The sequence below is a fragment of the Macaca nemestrina genome, chromosome 18 (genome assembly GCF_043159975.1).
Source record: "Macaca nemestrina isolate mMacNem1 chromosome 18, mMacNem.hap1, whole genome shotgun sequence".
Lineage (NCBI taxonomy): Eukaryota > Metazoa > Chordata > Mammalia > Primates > Cercopithecidae > Macaca > Macaca nemestrina.
In genome coordinates, this window is record NC_092142.1 from 384,279 (window position 1) to 409,835 (window position 25,557).

Sequence of the window (25,557 nt, forward strand, 5' to 3'; positions counted from 1 at the left end):
TTTGTTTTTCAAACACCATAGCCTGTTTTTTCTTTTTTTTTCATGGTCTACCTTGGGTATCATTTAGTTTAATTTCAAAGTAAGTCCAATAAATACACAAAATCACAGGACTGAGCATGGAGCATTGTTTCACTTCATGTCCTCCAGCCTTTAGGACACATTAGGGAAAGACATGATTCCAGGATTCCCATTAGAAAGGCTGCCCTGAGGCACCTGCTGGGGCAGCCAAATTGCAGCTGTTGATGCTGCCCCCAAGCTGCTTGGATGAAGCAGAAGATTCCGGAGGTCTCTTCTCTTCTGCCCCTCACCCAGGAGAGAAGGTGGGGGGAGAAAGGTGAGAGAAGACAGGAAGAAGGAGGGGGGAGGGGGGTAGAGAGGAGGGGAGAGGGAGGGAGAGAGGATGGGGGAGAGAGGGAGAGAGGAGGGGAGGGAGGGAGAGGGGAGGGGAGGGAGGGAGAGGGGAGGGGGAGGGAGGGGGCAGCGAGGGAGGAGGGGCATGTTCCATCCACCAAGGCAGCTGCACTGCAGAGAGAATGGAGGGTGTGTTGTCTCTCAGGACAGTAAGTTCAAGCTGTTTATAATTGTTAGCGTAAACAGTGACCAGCTGAGGACAGGGCTGCAATTGGAGATGACAACATTTTATTTTCATAGTTGATATTGGGGACCTGCACCTAAAGCACCGTGCCTTGCCCTTTCGCCAGATGGGCCAATGCCTCTCTATACTTGACTCTATTTGACTAAATAGCTGATATTGACTAGGAATTATGACGTGTAGGATACCCCTTACCACAGTAACGTCAAACTCACGTTCTAAATGCAATTTGCTCAGGGACTGGCTTCTAACTCTGGGTGGGAATGTTAAGCTCAGTCCAGTTCAATTCAGTAAGCATTTGTCAAGAAACTCCTAGACCAAGAGCTGTGTTAGACACTGGGTATGGGGTGATGGGGATACGAAGATGTGGAATTAGAACTCAAGAAGCTCAAATGCTCTCATGTCATTCCCTAATGCAATTACCTAGCTTCAGCCTGATGGCTGTAATGTCTAAATTCGCTTTTTCTTTATTCCAGTTCTACGTAACAAAGCATAAATAATCACAGAGGAATAATTCTGTGTTGGACTATTCAGTGGACAGAGAAGAGCATTCTGACCGGCGTGAGACACTGTCTCCATTCCCAGGGAGCCCGTGAGGTGGCTGCACGGAGCACACGCGTGAAGATTCAGGAGCACGAGCGTCAGGTGATGGGAGGGGCACGGAGACAGCACCAGAAGGATGCCTGCCGAGGGGCCGCTGCAGCCGGGCTGGCCGGGAAGGTCACGGGAGCGGGCACAGGCATCTCCCTCCAGCTGCACGTGGTTTTCATGAGGACACATGCAGGGAAGGGGATGACACCGAAATGCTGTGGCGCTGAGGGGAGGAGAGGAGGGACACAGGGCCAAGGGCTGGCCACCACCCCTTGCGTCCCTGCCCCTATGAATACTGCCAAATTCAGCCCCAACAGGGAGAAGTGAGTTGGCTGAAAGAGGTGGACAGACTTGGCTTCCATGGAATTCACAGATTCCAGTCATTAAAAATCCCTTCTGAGTTTTCATCTGGAAAACTTTGCAAATGTATTTAGCGACAAGAGGCAGAAGATGAAGCCAACACAGCTGGGCCCAAACCGCCGCCCTTCTCCTTCTCTCTGCATCCAGGATCCACCCTGAGCCCCTGAGTGCGAAGACCCCGAACTGCCCAGCCCAAGGGCGCGGCCCCTGACCAGAGAAGGGAGCCGCACAGCGGGGCCCCCAGCAGATGGATGGCAGGATCTGTGCCATCTCAGTCCCAGGGCTCCAAGCAGAGAAGGCCTGGGGCTCCCAGCTGAAGTTTTGCTGTCTCCTCTGTCACCAAAGTCGAGAAGGACTGAGTGAGACCAATGTCGGACCTGCTGGCTCCTCGGTGGCTGCCGATGTGGCCCTCAGGCTGCGGGTGAAACTGTCTAGGGAAGCCGAGACAGTGGCTAGAATCACAGCCACGAGTGTTCCAGGGGCCCTAAAACACAAGCGCAGCCTGAGGAAGGCAGCGCCCGCTCAGATCCCCGTCCAGGCTTGTGTGCCACACTCGAGAGGCACATGGCACCAGAACATGGCGCGTTAAGTGACTTTGTGGGGTGTAGGAACACAAAGTGGGGCCTCGAGTGGCTCAGAAGTCACTCCCACCAGCCCACGGGGACCCGGGCAGCCCCTCTGGATGTGGCTGGCATCTCTCCAGGGCAGGGTCCAAAGTCCTATGGAGGAGGTGAATGTCGGTCTTGCTCTGAGGAGGGACCCTGACAAGTATCCTGAACATGCGGGCACTCAGCTGGCTGACTCATCTGAAGGGACCTGTTGAGCCACTAGCCAGGGAAGGCTGGAGAGAACTCGACTAACACACGATCCCTGCCCAGGGGCCCACCTGGCCGCCCACGAGAAAACTACGGAAGCTGTGAAGACGGAGGTGTGCACGGGGCTGGGAGAACCCTGGGAGAAGCCGCATTGGGGACCAGGAGGGACGGAGGGCTGGGCCCCACAAGCAAACGAGGGAGGCGCTCAGTGCCATGAAGACCCCGCTGCACCCACAGCTGCAGGCCTGGCTGGCAGCACGACCGTGGCTTCAGGCGCCGGCCCAGGAGCACGTGTGTTTGGCAGGAGCTGCCCTCCTGGAGCCGCACTACGGGTACCATCATTTTAGAGGCAGGTACCTGATATCAAGGATAACAATCAACCATGCCACCCTGAATTACAACCATGTCCTCAGCGGGTCACTATTTACGCTGACAATTACAAAGAGTTTGAACTCGCTGTCCCAAGAGGCAACAAGCCCTTCATTATCACGGCCGCAAGCCTCTGTGCGGCCCTCCTCCCCCTCAGTGACTCAGAGCCAGCCCAGTAGCTTCAGAGCAGGAAAAATCACAAAAACTCAAACACATCCTAAACATGGGCAGTTGGTAGGAGCTGATTCCTAAATTAAACCTGTTCGGAGGCTTTCTGGGCTAGCACAGCTCTGATCACAGCTTGCGCTTTTTGCTCCCCCTGAAGGGCGGTGAGGAGGCCAGACTCTGCCATTCTGCAGGCTCCGATACGTGGAGTCTGCCCTGTGGCCTCGGTGGCCTGTGCCAGACAGTGTGACCGTCGCCCGCAGTGAACACTCGGCACAGCAGAGCAGGCTTGTGGAAGAACAGAAAGTGACCTCTAAGCCTGCAGAAGACGCTAAGCCACGCACGGCCTCACGCACACTGCGTGTCAATCACGGCCGAAGCAGGAACGAGCTCTTAATAGTTCCAGTAAATGCAAAGGCCGCCCTGGAAAACTGCGTGAACCTTTCTGACTACTCACAGGTGGGAAGCCACTGCCTGAGATACAAAGGTGAAGAATTAACCTGAAACTGCATATTATAAAACTTATTTTTAAATGATGGCGCTTAATTGAAAAGACTCCCAAAGAATACTGCATTAGAAAGTGACAGAGTGAAACCGTGAAGCTGACCTCAGGAGTCCCTGGAAATTTCACCAAATGTTGTGTCAAAACTGGGAAACAGAAGAACCGCACCTGATGAAACATTCGATTAATCACTCGAGTCCTCCCCACATACAAAGCTATGTTAAAAAGTGTTCCAAAGGTGGAGAGGATGATATTTCTTCCGATTTCGCAGGGGATGTACACCACCCCTGCAATATGGTTCCTAACATCCAGGGGGCGAGAGGATGATATTAGTCTCAATATTGCAGGAGGTGTACACCCCTATTGACATTGTTCCTAATATCCAGAGAAGTAGAGGAAGATATCACTCCCAATAGAGCAGGGAGTGTACACCCTTTCTGTGACATTGGTCCTAATAGCCAGCAGGGGAGAGGAAGATATTACTCCCAGTATTACAGGGGATGTACACCCCCTTGTGATATTGTTCCCTATATCCTGGGAGGGAGATGATGATACTCGTGGCAATATCGCAGGGGGTGTACATATCCACTGTGATATTGTTCCGAATATCCAGAGGGAGAGAAAATGATGTGACTCCCAATATCACAGGATGTGTACATCCTCCTGTGTTATTGTTTCTTATATTCAGGGAGAGAGGATAATATTACTCCCAATATCGCAGTGGTTATACACACCTCCTGCGATATTGTTCCTAATATTCCGAAAGGGAGAGCAACATATTTCTCTCAATATGGCAGGGGATGTACACCTCCTTTGTAATATTGTTCTTAATATCCATGATGGGAGAGGATGATATGACTCCCAATATCGCAAGAAGTGTACAGTAGCCTGTGATACAGTTCCTAACATCTAGGTGGGGAGAGGATGATATTACTGCTCATATCGCATGAGTTGTAAAACTCCTTTGATATTTTGCCTACAATCCTGAGGGGAGAGGGTGATATTGCTCCCAATATCAAAGAAGGCATACACCCCCGTGACATTATGCCCAATATCCACGTTGGAAGATGAAGACATTACACCCAATATCGCAGGGGATGTACACCCACCCTGGGATATTGTTCCTTATGTTGAGAGGGGAGAAGATGCTATTGCTCCCAATAACGCAGGGGCTGTGGCGGTACACCCCTCCTGTGATATTGTTCTTAATATCCTAGGGAAGAGAGGAGGATACTACACCCAATATTGCAGGGGGTGTACACCCACCCAGTGATATTGTTCTTAATGTACTCCACCTCCCACCACCAGGGATATCGGTCCTAATATCCAGGGGAAGAGAGGATAACATTATGCCCTATATCACAGGGGAGTGTACACACCCTCTGTGATGTTGTTCCTAGTATCCAAAGGTAGAGACGATGATATTACTGGCCATATCGCAGGGGGTGTACACCCTTCTGTGATACTGTTTTTGACATTCAGTAGGGGAGAGGACAACATTAATCCTAATATCACAGAAGGTGTACAGACCCCTGTGATGTAGACCCTAATGTACGGGGGAAAGAGAAGACTATTGCTCTCAATATCGCAGTGGCTGCAACCACCCTGCCCCCTGTATAGTGTTCCTAATATGCAGCAGGGTGGAGGCTCATATTACTTCCCAATATCTGAGAAGGTGCACACACACCTGTGATAGAGTTCCTAATATCCAGCGGGAAAGAGGCTGATTTTACTTTCGATATCACAGTGGGTGTACACAGCCCCCAACCCTAGGATATCGTTCCTAATATCCAGGCGGGAAGAAGATGACATGGCTGACAATATCGAAGTGGGTGGACACTTCTTCAGTGATATGGTTCCTCTTATTCAGAGGGTGAGTGGATGATACTACTCCCAATAAAGTAGGAACCATACAGCCACCTTGGGATTTTTGTCCTTAATAACCACAGGGGAGAGGTGATATTACTACCAGTATTGCAAGGGGTGTACACCCCTCCTGTGATACTGTTTCTTATATCCAGGAAAGGAGAAGATGGTGTTAGTACCAATATTAAAGGGATGGACAGCTGCCATGGGATATTGTTCTAAAGATACAGGTTGAAAGAAAATGAGATTCCATCCAATATAACAAGGAGTGTACACTCCGCCTGTGATATGAATCCTAAAACCTAAAAGAAGAGAGAATGACATTGCTTCCAAAAACACACAGGGTGTACACCCACCCTGTGATATTGTTCCTGTCATCTAAAGGAAGAGATGATGATACTACTCCCACTACTGCCAACCAACTACCACTTCTTTAAGCATCTTGACAACCTTTTGCAGGGAAAACAAGTACACAACCAGCAGGATGCAGAAAATGCTTTTCAAGAGTTCATCCAACCCTGAAAGCACAGAATAAACCAACCCTGAAAGCACAGAATAAACAAGTTTATTTCTCATTGGCAAAAATGTATTCATTGTAATGGTTTCTTTTCTTTTCTTTTTCTTTTTCTTTCTTTTTTTTTTTTTTTTTTTTTTTTGACAGAGTCTCACTCTGTCACCCAGGCCAGAGTGCAAAGGTGCAATCTCGGCTCACCACAACCTCTGCCTCCTGGGTTCAAGAGATTCTCCTGCCTCAGCCTCTTGAGTAGCTGGGATTACAGGCACATGCCACCACTCCCGGCTACTTTTTGTCTTTTTAGTACAGACGGGATTTCACCATGTTGGTCAGGCTGGTCTCAAACTCCTGACCTCCTGATCCACCTGCCTCAGCCTCCCAAAGTGCTGGGATTACAGGCGTGAGCCACTGTGTCCAGCCCATTGTAATGGGTTCTATTTTGATTAATAAAGATGTGTTGCAGCCTAGTTATACAAATTTAAAATTCATGGTCCAAAACCACAATTACTTTTGCACCAACCTAATACTTTAAGAATTAAAAGAAGACTTTATATTAGAGAGCCCATGGATGATAAAATCATAAAGATATTACAATCTCCATAACCCACAAACTTGGTAACTTAGACAACTGGATGAATTAAAAGACACAATCTATTAATACTAAAACACAGGAGAAATAGGTAATCTATATATATTGATATCTATTAATAAAATGGAATCAATACCTAATAACCTTACAGAAAACTTATATATTCCATAAATCTGACATTCTGTCATGTTATTCTAACTGGTGGGATTCAGGGATTTCCATTTTGATAAGAACATAGGTGAGTCTCACACACTTAATTTTAGTGCTCATTGGTCAGAAAAGCCATGTCCACTATAGGATACTGCGAAGCGATGCGTTATGGAGAATTTAGGCAAGATAATATGATTTTCAGAGTTAAAGGAAGACAACCTGATTTATGTACAGTAATTCCTCATAATATCATAGGGGATACCATATTTAAACTTTGGGGTATCCCCAGGTATAATTCTTATTTGAGCCACCTGTGAATTTCAGACACGGAGGCTTCCCAACTTTGGTGGCTTTCAATAAATGTAAAAGTTAACTCACAACCTATTTTGTGGAGGCATAAAATTCAATGAGCACTCATTTAACCTTTTATTTTAAATATTATTTTTCTAAACTTGCATTTCCAATTAGTTGAAATTTTAAACCTGTTTCAGTTCTTATCCACTTTTTTTTTTCCCCCTGAGACGGAGTCTTGCCCTGTCACCTAGGCTGGAGTGCAGTGGCATTGTCTCGACTCACTGTAACCTCCGCCTCCCAGGTTCAAGCGATTCTCCTGCCTCAGCCTCCCGAGTAGCTGGGATTACAGGTGCCTGCCACCACGCCCAGCTAATTTTTGTATTTTTAATAGAGATGGGGCTTCCCCATGTTAGTCAGGCTGGTCTTGAACCCCTGACCTTGTGATCTGCCCACCTCGGCCTCCCAAAGTACTCGGATTACAGGCCTGAGCCACCGCATCCGGTCTCTCCACTCTTTTTAGGTGGAGGGGAGTAAGGGTTTCTTGGAATTAGGAGGAACTCTCATGTACCCAACCCATTTGGGTAAATTTCTTCCTTCAGAGTTTTTCAAATCAGCATCACCTTTGTTAAAGGCCTCCCACATGGTAATAATTGTGCTACAGGGTTTTACAAACATGAAGTTTATGTTTGGCTGAATGAACCTCCTTGCTGTGGCACAAGGGGGCCATAGGTGTTTTCACCAATTATGAAGCGGGTTCACTGTGCAATGGCTACCAACTTTTCTGAGTACAATGAGGCCAAATACATTCATAGATAAATTCCATGAAGTGAATTTATTACTTACAAATAGCAAACAAAAGACAACAGAAGTCTAGGATTCAATATGAACCACTACCACAAGATCAGGAAGGCTACCCAGAGCAGATGGATGGAGTTTTGACTATAAATGCTTCACTCGCACTACAACTGAGGGACCCCAGAAAGCAGCCCACATTGGGTTTTCTCCCAGGATGTGGTTTGCTGGACACAAGCATTAAAGGCCATTCTGTTTCGAGCAGGGACTATAACAGAGCCTGGGCTGTTCTGACCAATGTCACTTGATTATCAGGATATTGCCTTCCCAGCATATCATACAGTAATCTTGAGAACTACCAGTAAGAAAGGGAGGAAAATGGCCCTGCACCCTTAAAACTGAAGGATCAGGATATTTGCTGTGACAGAGGCACAGACAGTAGCGACAGAGTGTTCTTGTGAGCCATCTACTAGTTCTCTTATCCGGAGCGTGGCACCAGACCGCTTTTCTACTTCCTTTCAATGGAAACTATTTCAGAATATTTTGAATTTCTACATCTATAGAGTTGTGGCACATGATCACTGGCAGTGTAGACTCTCTGCATGGTTAAAGGAAAGAGTTCAGAAGCCCATCAACCCACATTGGAGGAGACCACCTAATCCTCCAGAGAGTGTCACTCCATCTTCCTGGGGTTAGCTCCACATGCAGTAAGGCCACTATAACTAAGGCCGTCAGGACTTGCAGTCCGAAGATGAGACTTTTGACAAGCTGATAAGCAGCAGTTATAAGAAAAGCCCACACACTGGTCAGGAATTTTTCAATGAAAGCAGCTGAGACACTTCTTCATATGCTTAGGTAGGGGTTAATATCAAACTATTTCTTCCCATTTTCTTTGCTCAGCAGTGCCTGAACCATGAGGCACCATAGATGTACACCTCATCATGTATGGTACAGCAGCAAGGGGAGCAGCAGCACAAGAAGCAAACAAGGCCACTACTTCTGCTTACATAATAACTATTGTCTTGGAGTGTAAAATAATTAATAATGTTCACATGGCTGCCCTAAGCACACAGAGATGGTGACCAGAGCAGATGCAGGGACTGCAGAGATACAGCCTGATTCTTGCTAATTAGGACTTAAGTGTTGGCTTATGTGCTGTGCTTTTGTGCATTCATAAGCCAGGGCCTCAAAACGGCCTGCTAAGCACAGGCCAAAGGTCATGCTGGGGTGCAGTTAAACACTGATGTCTAGGAGATGAGAGCATTTTAGTGTGGAAGAAGATGACAACACCTGAAGACCACAAAACACTGTGCAGACCAAAAGGAACGCCCATCGTCAGCTCACGGTTCTGACCCAGGTGACTGCTGATGTGTTACGGAACAGTCAGCCCACAGCAGGTAGGTCAAGTTGAGCTGGTGCCCTGCATGAGGGCTGATCCATTCCATTCGTGTTGCCAATTGTTTCAATAGCGTCTCATGCACCCCACTGGTGAGGAAGGAATTAGCACCCTATGTTTACTGGTACCGTTAAACACATAACATCTATTACTAAACAGATAAGCCAGACATCAGTTATTACATACATACAGGAGGATGGTGTAAGCTCCCACAGGCCCAAACAGGGATTAACTTGAGCGCAGAGAGTGGTATGACATTACAAAAGTGAGGATATTCCTTTTTTTTTTTTTTTTTTTTTGACACAGAATCTCGCTCTCTCACCCTTGCTGGAGTGCAGTGGTGTGATTTCGGCGCACTGCAAGCTCCGTCTCCCGGGTAAACTGTATGTACTTAGGAATTAATACCAACTCATTATTAGCAAAAAATAAATATCTTTACATCAAGAGTAGTTTTTCATTTAATAAAAATAGGTGGGATGTGTATAATGGACAAGGGATAATCAAAATTTGCCAAATGAGGCTAGTAAGACAATCCCAAGAATTCACAATCATTATTCACTGGTCCATTAATCACAGGACAACACATACAAATGAAACTTACCTGACCGGGTGCAGTGGCTCATGCCTGTAATCCCAGCACTTTGAGAGGCCGAGGCAGGCAAATCATGAGGTCAGGAGTTCAAGACCAGCCTAGCCAACATGGTGAAACCCTGTCTCTACTAAAAATACAAAGAATTAGCTGGATGTAGTGGCGTTTGCCTGTAGTCCCAGCTACTCGGAAGGCTGAGGCAGGAGAATCGCTTAAACCCAGGGGGCGGAAGTTGCAGAGAGCCGAGATCGCACCACTGCACTCCAGCCTGGGCAACAGAGTGACACTCCATCTCAAAAACAAATAATAATGAAATAAAAAAATTAAACTTACCTACATATTAGAAAAACGTCCAAATTCAATCATGAATCCAGCACATTATCAAATGAAGAGACAAAAATTCTACCAACAGACTTAAGAAAATATCATTATCTATGAAATTCAAGTACTACTGCTTAAAGAACATTTACAGAACTCTCACCTCAAGGTTTCCCTGCAAAACAAGGTGAAATGCATACTCAAGACTCTTTAAGAATGGGCCACTGATAAAAACAATATACTTGTAACTTGTGTAACATTTCATAGATTTTTTTCAAGCACTGCACGATAATTAATTTGCATCAGGCTTTCCAAATTAGAAAAGCTTCACTTATAGAACTTCTTTCCAGTGGGAGTTTTCACACGGCTTTTCAAGTAAATGTTAAAACTGAAACTATTCTTGCAGTTTCTAAACTGTTAGTTTTAATCCTGTGTACGTTCTTGTATTTACAAGGTCCAGCCAGCTACAGCGTGCATTTTCATATGTCCTGGAGTGGGTATGAGAGAAATGACACACTCAAACATTTTGGACATTCATAGGGTTTTTCTCAGGAATGAGCTGATGTCTTCAAATGGAACTAATACAACCGAAGGCCTTACCATAAATTTAAATTCAAAAGCTTTTTCTCCACTCTGAGACCTCCCAAATCTTCAGGAAAATCTGAAGGCTTGACCACATTTCCTACATTCTTTTTTTTTTTTGAGACGGAGTCTCGCTCTGCCGCCCAGGCTGGAGTGCAGTGGCCGGATCTCAGCTCACTGCAAGCTCCGCCTCCTGGGTTCACGCCATTCTCCTGCCTCAGCCTCCCGAGTAGCTGGGACTACAGGCGCCCGCCACCGCGCCCGGCTAGTTTTTTTTTTGTATTTTTTAATAGAGACGGGGTTTCACCGTGCTAGCCAGGATGGTCTCGATCTCCTGACCTCGTGATCCGCCCGTCTCGGCCTCCCAAAGTGCTGGGATTACAGGCTTGAGCCACCGCGCCCGGCCAATTTCCTACATTCTTAAGGTTTCTCTGCAGTGTGAGCTCTTTCATGTTTATGAGGGAATGGGAAAGAGTAAATGTTTTACCACATTTCTTACATTCAAGGGGCTTTATTTATTTATTTAAGTTTGAGATGGAGTCTCACTCTGTCGCCAGGCTGGAGTGCAGTGGCACAATCTCGGCTCCCTGCAACCTCCACCTCCTGGCTTCAAGTGATTCTCCTGCCTCAGCCTCCTGAGTAGCTGGGATTACAAGCATATGCTACCACACCCAGCTATTTTTGTATTTTTAGTAGAGACGAGGTTTCACCATGTTGGCCAGGATGGTCTCAATCTCCTGACCTCGTGATCCGCATGCATAGGGCTTCCCCCCAACCCCCCGTGGCCTTTTATGTCCTTGAAAAAGAACTAAGACAACTGAAATGTGCCACCATGCCCAGCTAATTATTTTCTGTTTTTGTTTTGAGACGGAGTCTGCCTCTGTCGCCCAAGCTGGAGCGCAGTGGTGCGATCTCGGCTCACTGCAAGCTCCGCCTCCCGGGTTCAAGCCATTCTCCTGCCTCAGCCTCCTGAGTAGCGGGCGTAAGCCACCGAGCCCGGCATTATTTTATTTTTTGTAGAGACGGTTTCACCACGATGCCCAGGTTGTTTCACATTGTTTTAATCCAGGCTGGTTATGAACTCCTGGGCTCAAGCAATACACACACCTTGGCCCCCCAAAGTGCTAGGATTATAGGCTGAGTCACTGCACCCAGCCTCTATATCATGACTTCTTTAGTGGCGCATAAGGTAACTGGAACGAGTGTGTAGGCTTTACCGCATCTCTTACATTCATAGGGTTTTTCTCCAGTATGAATTCTTTCGTGGAGGTGAAGGGAACTGAGGCGACTGAAGGCTTGGTCACATTGTTTACATTCATAGGGTTTCTCTCCAGTATGAGTACTTCTATGGTTACAAAGGGAACTGAAATGACTAAAGGCTTTGCCACATTGTTTACATTCATAGGGTCTCTCTCCAGTATGAATGCTTCCATGGTCATGAAGGGAAGTGGAACAGCTGAAGGCTTTATCACATTTGGTACATCTCTCTCCAGTGTGAGTCCTTTCATGCATCTTAAAACAAGAAAATCTGTGTGTTTTCCCACATTCCTTACATTCGTAGGGTTTCTCTCCAGTGTGAGTTCATCCATGTATTAGACAAGAACCGGAAACAGTGAACGCTTTACCACATTGTTTACGTTTATAGGGTTTTTCTCCTGTGTGAGTTCTCTGATGTCTTTCAACTGAATTGAGAAAATGAAAAGCTTTCCCACATATCGTACATTTATAAGCTGGATTTCCACTGTGCATTATCCTGTGTCTTCTAACACCTGGAACAGAAACAGAGTTTCCCACACTGTTCACATTTATATTGCTTCTGTCCATATGGTTTGTATCCTGAGTGAGCTAGGGTGTGCCTATTAAGGAGGGAATGATGTACAAAGACTTTTCCACAAATACTGCATTCACATTATTTTAATCCAGTAGAAATGTTCTCATTCAGATCAAGATTTGGAATGTGGCTGACAACTTGTCCATACTGACTACCTTCTTTGCTTTCACGCAGTCTCTGTGCCATATGATTTCTGTAAAAAAAATGACAAGCACATTATTATTGGTTGGTGTAATAACTTTCTACTCATTCATAGGTCTTCGACTTACACTGCTACCAATACTAGGGAAAATGCATTTTTGTTTTGTTTTGTTTTTGTTTTTGTGCCATGACTGAATTATTTGAAAGTAAATGGGCTACTACTGAAAACACAGCTACCACCTGCATGGCTATGAACAAAATAGTAACATTCATATACACAATTTTGTAATACTATTTTCAAGTAAACTGTTTTCCAAACACTGACTGCTACACTGATGCACGTTACATTTTGGGTGAAATTTTTCTAAAAGGAAATGAATTTCAAGTGACTCTTATTTGCTTTGATTGCTTGTTTTTAAATTCATTACATGCTAAGATTCCATCAGAGGACTTTATTCCCTCTTCTCGGTGCAAATTATCTTGTATCTTTCCCAAGTTTTTTGAAGTGATCTTCAATATTCTGGTCTTTCCATTTTTTCCTAAAATGCAGATGCACAAAATTATCATGAATTATTTCAAACTATAGAAACATTACTAGATTTCATGTTCATTGTACACAGTGCCCATGCCTGATTTATTCACCAAATCATTCCCTTGCCCCATTCCAAATCACAAATAGCACTGATGATAGGGAAATACTTCTGTAATTAAGTGAAATGTGTTGTCATTCTTACCTACAGATGCCAGGTTCCTGTAGGTTTCCTGCATCACTTCTCTGTAGAGATTCTTCTGAGAAGAATCTAGCAAAGCCCATTCCTGCTGGGTAAAGTTCACAGCCACATCCTCAAAAGCCACGGAGTCCTAGAACATTCCACACATGTGGATAGAAGGATGAGTGAGACTGAGAGCACTGGGAATGTATACTCAATTCATAAGCTGTTTACATGATTCTAAAATTTCCAAGCATTTTTTCTATGACTTGATTGTCACGACTCTTACTCTGTTCACACATACTCCCTCCCACACAGCAGTACTAACGCTAGAATTGAACTATTCAAAAAGGCAACAGCAAAGTAGAAACACCCATCTCATTAGAGAATCCAGGGAATAAGATTACGATATGCTGCTAGGAGTCACCTTTCAACTTCACTTTGTACATTTCTAGTATCTGTCATACTAAAGTCCTACCTGATGTGCATAAGGGAGTTAATATTATCAGTCCTGAGACTACTTATTCTTAAAAATGCCTGCTCGCAAATTTCAATCTTTGTTTGTATTAGGAACTTACATTTTGAAAGGGATTCCACTAACCCAAGTAATAAGAATGACTCACTGCATCTAAATGGCTTATGCAGTATATTTTCCAAAACTTCTTCTGCTGAAAGTCTATTATTTTGTGTCACTGCAGTGGTGCTTAGGGAACCAGACACAAAAACACAGTCTGAACACTAAGTGTTCAATGAATTTCCCTGGTAGACAATATTTTACATGTGCTGTCACTCGTTAACAGTGAAAGTGAACCCATTCCACGTGATTACGCCAAGAGAGAATAGGCTTATTAAATTTAATTGAGTAGTAAATAAAACCAATAATTGATATTTAACAATACTAATACAACAATTTTTCAAATTTCTATTGCACAATATCAAGGCAGAAAGGAATAAGAGGAAATAGGACACATGCTTTTTAAAATGACATTAATGTCACCACTTCCAGATGCTATTCCTATGAAACCACATAAATTCCCAAATCAGGTGGTTTTAGGCAAGAAAAACTACTCTTTCATATGTAGTAAAAATGACCAATGTCTAATCATTTTTAGTCATCTAAAAAAAGAGTGATGGCTTGTCTAACATACTTCTAAGATTTTCAAACAAAAATATTCAGGACAGCACAGTGTTAGCAGAGAGATGAGCAAGCAGACCAAAGGAAAAAAAAAGTCTTAATGACCCAGCATCTATATGGAAAGTTGAGGAATGATAGAGTAGGCACTGTAGAATAGAAAAATAGGCCAGGCGCGGTGGCTCAAGCCTGTAATCCCAGCACTTTGGGAGGCCGAGACGGGCGGATCACGAGGTCAGGAGATCGAGACCATCCTGGCTAACACAGTGAAACCCCGTCTCTATTAAGAAATACAAAAAACTAGCCGGGTGAGGTAGCGGGCGCCTGTAGTCCCAGCTACTCAGGAGGCTGAGGCCGGAGAATGGCGTGAACCCAGGAGGCGGAGCTTGCAGTGAGCTGAGATCCGGCCACTGCACTCCAGCCTGGGCGACAGAGCGAGACTCCGTCTCAAAAAAAAAAAAGAAAGAAAAAAGAAAAATGAATTACATGCACTTTAAAATATGAGGCAAACCAGGCTGGCATCTACTTGGGAAAATGCATTGCATTCTTCTCTATTCCATGAACAATAATCATCTTATTATATATTCAAATACAAAAGATAAAACCAGAATACTTTCAGAAGTCACAGGAAGATTTTTTTTTTAACGAAGGATTAGGCAGAATTTTTTTTATGTAAGAAAAAAGTCATAAAGGAACAGACAAACTCAAACATATTAAAATTTAGGGAATAAAAAGAAAATAGAGTGGGCCAGGCGTCGTGGCTTACGCCTGTAATCCCAGCACCTTGGGAGGCTAAGGCAGGGGATCACCTGAGGTCAGGAGGTTGAGACCAGCCTGGCCAACATGGCAAAAATCCCGTCTTTTTGTTGTTTGTTTGTTTATTTGTTTTTGAGATGGAGTCTCGCATTGTCCCTTGGGCTGGGGTGCAGTGGCAAGATCTTGGCTCACTGCAACCTCCACCTCCCAGGTTCAAGCAATTCTCTTGCCTCAGCCTCCCGAGTAGCTGGGATTACAGGTGCCTGCCACCATGCTCAGCTAATTTTTTCGTATTTTTAGTAGAGACAGGGTTTCACCATGTTGGCCAGGCTGCTCTGGAACTCCTGTACTCATGATCCGACCACCTTGGCCTCCCAAAGGGCTGGGATTACAGGCATAAGCCACCGTGCCAGGCCTAAAACCCTGTGTTTACTAAAAATATGAAAATTAGCTAGGTGTGGTGGTGGGTGCCTATAATCCCAGTTACTCGGGAGGCTGACACAGGAGAATCACTTGAACTTGGGAGGCGGAGGTTGCAGTAAGCAGAGATGGCGCCACTGCACTCCAGCCGGGCTACAGAGCAAGACAGCATCTCCAAAAAACAAAAAACAACACTCAGACACCCAGATAAGAGGATACACATGTGGCCACTGTCATAAATTCTTCATCAAGCTACAAGAGGGGAACTGACATTTTGGTGAATCTTTATAAATCATCAATTTATCTATCACACTTTTATTTCACCAGTAGCATTTACAAAGCTAAGTCCTACAATTCCATTTGAAATTACCCTTAAAAAGAACAGAACTTTAAAACTTACTACACTCACTCTGGGGAAGAAATAAATACGAATTTTTAGCAAATGAAATACATCATTTTACCTAGCCTCTTTGGAAATAGTATTTTTATCTTTCAAGCTGTACTGACAAAATGTATCTTACAGTCAGTGAAAACCTGAAACTCAAATAAGCGGACAAGCCTTTTCAAGGTAACAAACTCAGGGAGAGGCAGTGCTGACTTCAACGCAGACCTTTCTAAGTGTCACGGCAGGCCATTCTATCCCTTAGGACACCCATCTTGTTCAGTAAAGTACTCAATGACCACCTAGGAGGCACTGGCACTGCTCTTTGTCCTCCTGTGTGCCTTAAGTGCATTTTAATATTCAGGTTCTTGCACATCCTCTCTGGGGTGGGTTTTCCTTGTCCTTTGGGATGGTTTTTCTCTCTTCACAAGTCTGAGACAAGCTAGAGAGCAAAAATCATTTCTGCCTTTTCCTCTCAATATCAGCATCCAATTGGCAAACCATCAATGTGTCTTCGAGGAATAAAAACTCAGGCTGGAGGAATAATTTTAATGACCCAACATTGTAGGTCATGACATTACATTGTATTGTCCATTAATTTTAATGTCCTAAAATTTTAATGACCCTAAGGGGTCACCATTTTAGATGAAACTATACCAGGAGATTCCTCTAAGGCCAAGAGCATCCAGCTGCTCCCCTGAGAGACTCTACCCCCTACCTCAGGCTGTCCTTGGGGATGAGATGACCCCGGGGCTGATACTCACTAGACCCTCCAATAGACATGGCCACTGTGGGTATCCTGGGTCATCCCCAGACAGTTCTAAAATGCCAGGACTAGGAAAAGACAGGAGAGTGGCTGAGGACACAACACCCTGTCAGGTTTTCACGGGGGGACCTCAACCTAAAGACATTTTGGTAATATGTACACTTAGAAAAGATGAAAAGAAGAGAGGCACAAAGATTTTTTTTACAGTAGAGTGTCAGATGATTTATTCTCCCCTTTCCTCTCATGTAAAATGTTTGGAAACAGAAAAATATTTTGGCCAAGGTGCCTCACGCCTGTAATCCCGGCGCTTTAGGAGGCCGAGGGTGATCAATTAAGGTCAGGAGTTCGAAACCAACCTAGCCAACATGGCGAAACCCTGTCTCTACTAAACACACAAAAATTAGCTGGACGTGGTGGTGGCGCCTATAAGCCCAGCTACTTGGGAGGCTGAGGCAGGAGAATCGCTTGAACCCGGGAGTCAGAGGTTGCAGTGGGCTGAGACTGCACCATTGCACTCCAGCCTGGCGACAGGGTGAGACTCTGTCTCAAAAAAAAAGAAAAAAATATATATATATGTATATATATATGTGTGTGTATATATGTGTATGGTTTGCTTCCTCATTCACCTTATCAAAGCCTCTCATTTACGCCCCTCCCGTGGACCCCAAACCACAAACCATGACTGCGGTACCCGTTTATGAATCGCGTTTGCTCAAACACGCCGTTTAACGTTTTAACAAAGCCTCAGGTTAATTTTAGGGGGAGAAAGGTGGGACCGGAAGCTCCATGAACCACAGTTTCTCCCACGCTGGAACCACGCACACCGAGTCGGGGATCTCCCGGATCACCCTCCCGTGGTCACCGCACTACCTGGGTAGGGGAAGCGCGGGCTTCCGGAGACGGCTCCGGCCGGCGGAAGTGGCGCCCGCAGGTACAGACAGGACGCAGGGGTCCCGCTGCCCGCGCCGCCCGGCCCTGCGCAGAAGGGGACTGAGGCCCGGCTGCGCCCGGCGACTAGGTCCGCAGGTTCCGCAGCCGATGGCTGGCTCCAGCAGGTTTCACCCAGCCCTTTTACCCACTTCCGGAAGCCAGGCGCAGTCCACTCACCGTTCCTCGGCTTCCCGGGTGTCCCGGCGTCAGCTAGGGATGGCCCAACACCCGCAGGTCACAGGGTGGCCGAGGCTGCTGCAGAGCCACCGGGCCTCCCAGAGCCAGGAAGTAGCAGCGGAGACTCATAGGAAGAGCCTACTGTGGCGAAGGCCAGACAAAGCGCCCGCCAGCCGGATCCCGGAAGCCGCCCTCTCCTTTCCGGCGGCGCGCCTGATTGACGGGTCCCCACTCCAGCGTCCCTGATTGTATGGGGCTTCAGGCCCCGCCCCCTCAGGCCCTGAGTGACAGGAGATTGCGATCTCACGTGAGGCTGGATGAGGCCAGAATGACCGTTTTGGCCTAGCGGTTTATAGGGGGTGCGTCCTTCCTGCGCTGGGATCTGACCATGCAAGGAGCACATTCGCATTTAACCTTGTATACAAGATTATAGCTATTTTGCATAATAAGATATAAAATTCCAAGCAATATAATGGCAATTCTGTAACTGCCCAGTGGGTTCATCTTGCCCGCTACCTCGACGAGCCGGTTTCTCAAGACGGGGGGAATAGCAATAGAGGAGTAATTCACGCAGAGTCGGCTGTGCGGGAGACCAGAGATTTGATTTTTATTTTATTTTATTTAATTATTTCTGAAACACAGTCGCTCTGTCGCCCAGGCTGGAGTGCAGCCTCGGAGTTCTATGATTATTCAAATCAGTCTCCCTGAGCATTTGGGGATAAGAGTATTTAGAAAGTTTATTTTGCCAAGGTTGGGGATGCTTGTGCATGACACAGCCTCAGGATGTCCTGATGACAGTTGCCCAAGGTGGTCAGAGCACAGCTTGGTTTTGTTGGAGATAAATGCTCGGTGACGCAAAGTGAAACCAGCACTTAAGCAAAAGTTTTCTCAGCAATGCAATTTACCTCTGCGGAAGCGTGCTGCTCGCATCAATCACAATCGCAAGAGCACACGGAACAAAGGAAAGCAGGGGTTTTTATTCCTAATGCAATCCCTACCTCTGGCATGGGCTGGGGCCAGACCTCAAGATCTAAACTGACCCCGTTGGCTATTTGTGAATACTTTCCCAAATAAGGAAGGGGGAAGGGAGTCGTGAGTTACAACGGTGGGACGTGTGGTTTGGAAGGGAGAAATGGGTGCAGAGCAGGTAACCAAGGGAACAGATGTGAGTGATTGGTTAGAACTGACGGGGGGGAAGGTTGTTTACAGTAACAAAGGGCAAGGAGGCATGGAGAACAAGAAAGTTGAGTTCGAGAACAAAACACAAGAACGTTAACTTGCCAAACCTTGGAAGAGAAACTGACTGTATCTGACAGTTTTACACATTTTAGGGAGACAGGAGACATCAATCAACATATGTAAGACGAACACTGGTTTGATCCGGTACAACTTGAAGCAAAAGTGAGTCAACTCAAAGCCAGGAAGGGGCTTCCAGGTCACAGGTAGGTGAGAGAGGAACGGTTGCATTCTTCTGAGTTTCTGATGAGCCTTTCCAAAGGAGGCAACAAGATATGCATTCTTCTCAGCCAGCAGCGGATGACTTTGAATAGAATGGGAGGCAGGTTTGCCCTAAGCAGTTCCCAGATTGACTTTTCCCTTTATCTTAGTGATTTGGGGGGCCCAAAATATTTTCCTTTCCAATTTCCCCCTTTTCTTTTAAAAATATTTTGGAGAAAGCATTTTAGAAGAAAATCAGTCTCTGGTGGCAGGTTTTGTCTAATTTCTCAAGGAGTAGCTGGGATTACAGGCGCGTGAAACCCCGCCTGGCTAATTTTTTTTTTTTTAGTAGAAACCGGGGTCTCCCTCGGTTGCCCAGGCTGGTCTCTGGTGCCCAAGGCGGGGATCCCCATAATCTCTACAAATAATCCAGTGAAAGAACACCAGAGCGTGGAAAGCTGAGGACAACCGACGACAACGGACTCCCGAGTAGGTTTTCACTTCAAGCTCTAGGGTAAGGAGGGCGCTCGGGGAATTCCAGGGAAACCTCGGGAAAATGTGGGTCGAGCTGAAAGTAAGTTCGCTAATTACTTAAGCATTGTGCAGCAGTTACTGCGCCGCGGAGGGGTAATTGTCAGTACCCAAAATCTCACATCTTTGTTCCGTCTTGTAGACAAGTATTCTCCTTGGTTCCCAGAATATGGAATCATGAATGTAGAAGATTGGGACAAGGTGGGATCAGACTTAAAGCGAGCACAACAAGAGGCCCGCGATATTCCCGTCTCTGCTTGGTCTGTGTGGTCTGCAATTAAAACAGCCCTGGAGCCCTTCCACACTGAGGAGGAGAAGGAGAATTTTCAGGATGACATAGCAAAGTTGAATAATCAGGAGTCTAATTATCAGCTAAGTGAACTATGACAGTCTCGTTTAAAAAAGGGCGAGAAACGGGAAGGTATGTATGCTAATCTCCAAAGACTTATAAAAGAAACTGTGCCACCTACTGCGCCTTTAGGGGAAGGTCTGGAATGGCCACCCCCAGGCCAGCCTCGTGAATATTTGGAAGGGGAGCCTGAGACCCGCGCCTTGCCGCTCCCATTGTTGCAGGCCCCGCCAGTAACTATGGCGAAGGGAAGCTTCAGGCTTGTCCAACAGCCAATTAGGATGAGGGAATGATCTAGGCTTGCCCACCTGTTAATTATGGTAGAGGAGTGCTGCGAGCGGGTCCAAATACAAATTATGGCACAGGGACAATCCAGGCATCCATTCGCCAGGCACAAGAAATGGGAGATTCGAATGCTTGGCAGTTTCTGGTAATTATTTCACCAGCTGAGGAGGCTAGAGAACTTGTTCAAGCATGCTGGGAGCCATTTCCTTTTAAAATATTAAAAGACTTAAAGCAAGCAATTGGACAATATGGGCCAAATTCCCCTTATGTTCATTCTTTGTTACAATGTGTGGCTTATAACAGACATTGAATACGTATGGATTGGGAGGCATTCGCCCGATCCACCCAGTCCCCCTCTGAATTTCTCCAATTGAAAACCTGGTGGACGGATGAAGCAACAAATCAGGCAGAAATGCTCAAGCCCAATGTCCCGTTAATATCACACCTGATCAATTGCTTGGAATCGGACAGGCATGGAGTACTCTAAATCAACAGATGGTAATGGGTGATGAGGCTGTTGATCAGCTCAGAACTACATGCCTAAGAGCCTGGGAAAAAAATTCACGACCCTGCTACTACTTATCCTTCTTTTCACACATTTCAACAGGGTCCAAGGGAGCCTTATCCTGATTCTATCGCCCGTTTGCAGGATGCGGCTCAAAAGGCTATTTCCAATTCTCATGCCAAGAAAGTGATCGTTCAGCTGCTTGCTCATGAAAATGCTAATACAGAATGTCAGGCAGCAATTAGAACTATTAAGAGAATGGCAGATCTAAATGAGGAAAAAACTTTAAGTGAATACATTAAAGCCTGCGATGGCATTGGGGGGCACTTATATAAGGCCAGCCTCCTTATATAAGGCCAGGGGGAGAGAGGGGGATGCTATTACTCCCCATATCGTGGGGGGTTTCTCACCCCCTGCGATGTGGATTGTAACAGTGAGGGGGAGAGAGAAGATCGCTATTACTCCCCTTTACGATGTGGATCTTAATAATTATTCCCCCCTGAAATGTGTGGCCATTATTAGCAGTCTCTTTTGTTCATGATATTAGGAACAATTTCACAGGTTATGTGTACACAGCCTGCGATGGGAGAAAGATTACCATCCTCTGCACCTCCCGATATTAGAAACCATATCACACAATGGGTGTACACTTTTTCGGAGATTTTGGGTAATGTCTTCCTATTTTTCCCTGAATATTCGGAGACATATCACAGGGCGGCTGTACACCCAAACTCTCTTGGCAGGAACATCATACTTTACCTACTGGAAATTAGGAGCAATATCACAGACTGGGTGTGAAGCCACTGTCATACTGGAAGTAATATCATGCTCTCCCCCCAAGTTATGAGGAACAATATCACAGGGGGGTGTGTACCTTCTCCGGTAGTGGGAGTAGTATCATCATCTCTTCCTTTAGATGACAGGAACAATATCACAGGGTGGGTGTACACCTCGTGTGTTTTTGGAAGCAATGTCATTCTCTCTTCTTTTAGGTTTTCGGATTCATATCACAGGCAGGGTGTACACCCCTTGTTGTATTGGAGGGAGTCTCATCTTCTTTCAACCTGCATCTTTAGAACAATATCCCATGGGGGCTGCCCATCCCTTCAATACTGGTACTAATACCATCTTCTCCTTTCCTGGATATAAGAAACAATATCACAGGAGGGATGTACACCCCTTGCAATATTGGTAGTAATATCACTTCTCCCTTGTGGTTATTAAGGACAAAATCCCAGGGTAACTGAACGGTTCCTACTTTATTGGGAATAATATCCACTCACCTCCTGGATATCAGGAACCATATCACTGAAGAAGTGTCCACCCACTTCGATATTGTCAGCCATGTCATCTTCTTCCCGCCTGGATATTAGGAACGATACCCCGGGTTTGGGGGCACTGTACACCCACTGCAATATCTAAAGTAAAATCAGCCTCTTTCCCGCTGGATATTAGGAACTATATCACAGGTGTGTGCACCTTCTGGGATATTGGGAGTACTATGAGCCTCCACCCCGCTGCATATTAGGAACAATATACGGGGGGCAGGGTGGTTACAGCCCCTGTGATATTGAGAGCAATAGTCTTGTCTTTCCCCTGTACATTAGGGTCTACATCACAGGGGTCTGTACACCTTCTGCGATATTGGGATTAATGTTGTCCTCTCCCCTACTGAATGTCAAAAACAGTATCATAGAAGGGTGTACACCCCCTGCGATATGGCCAGTAATATCATCGTCTCTACCTTTGGATACTAGGAACAACATCACAGAGGGTGTGTACACTCCCCTGCGATATTGGGCATAATGTTATCCTCTCTTCCCCTGGATATTAGGACTGATATCCCTGGTGGTGGGAGGTGGAGTACATTAAGAACATTATCACTGGGTGGGTGTACACCCTGCGATATTGGGTGTAGTATCCTCCTCGCTTCCCTAGGATATTAAGAATAATATCACAGGAGGGGTGTACCTCCGCAGCCCCTGTGTTATTGGGAGCAATAGCATCTTCTCCCCCTCTCGATATAAGGAACAATATCCCAAGGTGGGTGTACATCCCCTGTGATATTGGGCGTAATGTCTTCATCTTCCAATGTGGATATTGGGTGTAGTGTCACAGTGGGGTGTAAGCCTTCTTCGATATTGGGAGTAATATCATCCTCTCCCCTCAGGATTGTAGGCAAAATATTGAAGTGGTTTTACAACTCGTGTGATATGGGCAGTAATATCATCCTCTCCCTACCTAGATGTTAGGAACTATATCACAGGCAGCTGTACACTTCTTGTTTTTTTTTTGTTTTTTTTTTTTTGAGACAGAGTCTCGCTCTGCCGCCCAGGCTGGAGTGCAGTGGCCGGATCTCAGCTCACTGCAAGCTCCGCCTCCCGGGTTTACGCCATTCTCCTGCCTCAGCCTCCCAAGTAGCTGGGACTACAGGCGCCCGCCACCTCGCCCAGCTAGTTTTTTGTATTTTTTAGTAGAGACGGGGTTTCACCGTGTTAGCCAGGATGGTCTCGATCTCCTAACCTTGTGATCCGCCTGTCTCGGCCTCCCAAAGTGCTGGGATTACAGGCTTGAGCCACCGTGCCTGGCCTCGGCTGTACACTTCTTGTGATATTGGGAGTCCTATCCTCTCCCATCATGGCTATTCAGAACAATATTACAAAGGAGGTGTACACCCCCTGCCATATTGAGAGTAATATTATGCTCTCCCCTTCGGGATACTAAGAACAATACCTCAGGAGGTGTGTACAACCCCTGTGATATTGAGAGTAGTATCATCCTCTCCCCCTGAATATAAGAAACAATATCACAGGAGGATGTACACCTCCTGTGTACTCCTGTGTATTGGGAGTCATATCATTTTCTCTTTCTCTGGATATTCGGAACAATATCACAGTGGGTGTGTACACCCCCCACAATATTGCCACTAGTATCATCATCTCCCTTCCAGGATATAAGGTATACACCCCCTTGTGTTATTGGGGGTAATATCTTCCTCTCCTCTGCTGGCTATTAGGAACAATGTCACAGAAGGGGTGTACACCCCCTGCTCTATTGGGAGTGATATAGTCCTCTCCATCCCTGGATATTAAGAACAATATCACTAGAGAGTGTACACCTCCTGCAATATTGAAACTAATATCATCCTCTCGCCTCCTGGATATTAGGAACCATATCACAGGGGTGGTGTACACCCCCTGTGAAATCGGAAGAAATGTCATCCTTTCCACCTTTGGATGTTAGGGACAATATCACGGGGGAGGTCTACGCCCCCTGTGATATTTGGAGTCCTATCATCCTCTCCCACCCAGGATATAAGGAACGAGGTGACCGAAGGGTTGTACACCCACTGCAATAGTTTCAATAATGTCATCCTCTACCCCCTGGCTATTAGGAATAACATCATAGAGGGGTGTACACTTTCTTCAATATTGGGAGTAATATCCTCTCCCTGCCGGATATCAGGAACAAGTCTATTAATTATTAATATTAATAAATATAAGAAAAATTAAGAGTAATCATCGATGTTAATAATCACAATAAAGATAGTAAAAATTAATACTGGTTAAAAATGTTAATGATTAGTATTAATAATTAATAGTAATATCACTGTTAATAAAATAATGATATCAGCAATAACGTTACTTAAATCAATACTAAGTGATGGTGGTAATAAAATAATAATTAATATTAAGAACTAATAATATTGTTAAATGTGATTAATGTTAATAATTAATTTTAAGTATGCATAATCATATATTTAAAACAATTATCCATAATTAATAAATGGATTCCTATTAATAGTATCATTGATAATTATTAAAATCAATCATTGATGTTTAATAATTAATTATATTATTACTCCTAATACCACAGGGGGTGTACACCTACCTGTGATGCTGTTCCTAATATCCAGGGACGGAGAGCATGATTTTAGTTTTAATATCGCAGTAGGTGTACACTCACCACGTGACACTGATCCTAATATAAATGGGGGTAGAGTATGACATGACTCCAAACATAGCAATGAATGGACAGCCACCTGGTGATACTGCTCCTAATATTCATGGAAAGTGTGTATTATATTACTCCCAATATCACAGGGAGGGTACAGCTCTTCTGCGATATTGTTCCTAGTATCCGGAGGGGGAGAGGATGATAATAATTCACAGGCTGTGTTCACCCGCCCAGTGATACTGTAATTAATATCCTGGGAGGGAGAGGATGATATTACTCCCCGTAGAGCAGGAGGCGTATACCCAGCCTGGGATATTGTTCCAAATATCCATGGAGGGGAGCGGTTGATATTACTCCAAATATGGCAGGGGATGTACATCCACCCTGTGACATTCTTCTCAATATCTCAAGGCTGAGAGGCTGATATTACTCCCAGTATCGCAGACACTGTACACCCCTGTGTGATAGTCTTCCTGATATCCCGAAGGGGAGAAGACGGTATTAATCCCCATATTGCAGGAGGTGAACACCCACTCTGTGATATCTTTCCGAATTTGCAGGGGTAGAGAGGATAATATTCCCAATATTGCAGAAGATGTACACGCCCCCTCCCCCTGTGATATTATCCTGAATATTCCAAGGCACAGAAGATGATGTTACTCCCAATATCGCAGAAAGTGTACACCCCCCAGGGATGTTGTTCCCATGATCCAAGAGGGGAGAGGATGATACGACTTTCAATATCGCAGGGGTGTACACGCCCC

At 45.4% G+C, this 25,557-nt stretch overlaps 1 protein-coding gene across 2 annotated transcripts in view; it reads right to left on the reverse strand.

The window, feature by feature from the left end:
* Positions 1-25,557, reverse strand: part of LOC105471856 (disco-interacting protein 2 homolog C-like) — a 220,576-nt gene that overhangs the window by 176,329 nt on the left and 18,690 nt on the right. Inside the window, exons 1-3 of one of the 2 annotated variants that reach the window (XM_071083728.1) lie at positions 17,730-17,880; positions 13,191-13,317; positions 11,714-12,508 (exon numbers count right to left, since the gene is read on the reverse strand). The gene's annotated coding sequence lies outside the window, so the exon portion shown is untranslated. Of the gene's footprint in view, positions 1-11,713; positions 12,509-13,190; positions 13,318-17,729; positions 17,881-25,557 lie in introns of those variants that run through there. The other variant, XM_071083729.1, reaches the window with a different exon arrangement.